The sequence below is a fragment of the Cryptomeria japonica genome, chromosome 5 (assembly GCF_030272615.1).
Source record: "Cryptomeria japonica chromosome 5, Sugi_1.0, whole genome shotgun sequence".
Classification (NCBI taxonomy): Eukaryota; Viridiplantae; Streptophyta; class Pinopsida; order Cupressales; family Cupressaceae; genus Cryptomeria; species Cryptomeria japonica.
Genome location: NC_081409.1, coordinates 453717976 through 453720513, shown reverse-complemented (window position 1 = coordinate 453720513; position 2538 = coordinate 453717976).

The window sequence follows — 2538 nt, the reverse complement described above, 5'->3', positions numbered from 1 at the left end:
TCTTTGAAGGTTTCTTTGTAGTTTCTGCAGCCGGTTTCTTAGTCTTTATTGGTTTTTCAATGTTTGCATCAATGGTATCAGTCACCATTTCAATCTCAATATGTTCCACTGTTTGTTCTGCATGTGTCTCTACTCAATATTTTCAGTCGGTGGCTCAGTAGCCACACCTTTCTTCTCACAGGTGGTCTCCTTATCAACCATAATAAATGCTTGCCGGTTAAGTGAAACTTAACACATCTGTCGGTAAAGAAGAAGTTCATCTTCTCACCATCAACGGAGGGTAAACTTGCATGAATTTCAGTTTGATGCCATACCCCCAAAAGGTTTCTTTTTAGTTAGATGAAGAATCTCCTACCGATGGAGTGATACTCTATTCTACCGGTGAAGGAATAGTCTCATCAACATTCTGATCTCTCTTTCTAATCCATTGTTTTCAAAATTCTTGCTTTACCTCATCAACCTTCTCTTTGCCTTTCAAACTAGGTCCTTTGTTATTTGTTGGTGGAGTCTTACTTCTACAAAATTTTGCAATATGTCCAATTTTGTTACAAGCATAACAAGTCACATTGTTCTTCTAAATAGCCTTTCCATATCCTATGCCAGTTTGTGTTCTGCATTGATTAGATAAGTGTCCAAATCTTCCACAAACATAACATCTTACATTCATTTTGCAATTTTCTGAATTGTGACCAATTTTGTTGCATTTGGAACATTGACCGGTGGTGCATTAGTGTTCTGATAGTTTCTAGATCTACACTAATTTTCTCTATGACCATACTTGTTATAATTAAAGCATTTCCCATTAAGTTTATAGGCATTAGGTTGTCTTACTAGTTTGTTGTGATCATGATTATTTGTAGTACTAGAGCTTTCACCAACTTCAAATCCAAGTCCATTCATGTCTCCATTAGGTTTTTGACTTTTCAGCATATCATCAAGTTCTTATGAACTTTTCTTGAATTTCTCTTTGTGTTGATTTGCATTAGCCAACTCATTTAACAAAAAATCCTTTTGTCTCATAAGTTCAGTTTTATCATGATCCTAGTGAATCAGATCTATCTTCAACATATCATTTTCATGATTGAATCTTAGATTTTCAGTTCCAGCATCATTGAGTCTCCTAGTCAAATCATCTTCATTCTTCTTTTTGTCTTCAGTGTCTTTACAAAATCTCATAGTCATGTCTTGCATCTCATTCCTCAAGGTCATGTTTTCTTGCCTCATCTTGCTTACAAGATCATTAAGAGTTTCCTTTTCATCATCACCATTTTGTATCTTCTCATGAAGTTCTATTCTTTTTTTTCTAGCAATAGTGAGATTCTCCTCAAGTCCTTGAATGAATTCTTGTGCAGTCCTTAGATCATCTTCAAGTTTGATATTCTTCAACTTTTCTGCATCAAAGTCTGCAAGAGCTCCTTCTAATTGCTTTCTCAAGTTTTCCATCTGTACCAGTGTCAGAATCTTCCTCAAGTTGTTAGGATTTTGAAAATAGAGGACCAAGCTCTAATACCAATTGTTAGGATTCCCAAAGATACTAAGAGGGGGGGTGAATCAGTATCTTACCGGTTTACATATTTTTTGACCTTATTAAATATTTTGCATTCCAAAACAATGTATCGGTAAACAAGAATTAATGTAGTAAATATGAACAGTAAAGACAAAATAGAAAGCACACCATAACACAAGATGTTTAATGAGGAAACCCAGTGTGGGACAAACTTTGGTGGGATTTGTGACCCACAATATTCACTCACTGGCCAATGAATGTATATTACTTACAAGAGGTGCCTGAACATGCAGGAAGGCCAACTACCTAGAGCTCAGTGCTCAATTACAATAGGAAGTCTCACTGACTTACAAAATGGATTATGAGAATCCAATATAACGTACTGCTACAAAAAGCATCTTCTATGTGAGGTTCAGTACTAGTTTAAGCTCATACAATAACCATAAACCCTTCTACAAAGTTTGCCTTAATATTTGCACTACATATCCTTCATATCTATCCTCTATGTTTTTGTCGCACAAAATGATCTACAAGATCTCATACTTACATATGAGTCTAATTACAATATGTCGTGTTAGCTTACAAAAAGATATTACAGTTAAGTACAAAATACAATAATCAAAATCCTATTGGCTAGGATGCCGGTAAACATTATTGTCACTGCTGGTGAACTATCTACCGGTGTAGAGTCTATTGGTGCCGGTGCCTGCCGGTGCCATAAGATTTCAAGGTTGCCATCAATGAAAATACCTTCAATCACCTACAATCTCTCATTGTAGTGTGCAATGCCAACACGCTCATCTTGTTGAATTTGCCATTGCGGTATGAAACATAGCTACTTGATACAATCTCCAACACTCCTACAAAACTACATTACCTAACTCTTAATTGATTTCTCATACCGGTTGCTTGAATACAAATTTGTTCCTCTTTACCGGTTGAAGTCCTATTTTCGAGTTCACTAATAAACTATCTCCTCTACCGGTTATGCTTTATCAGTTGGCCTAAAAGACTTAGATGAATATCAAAAC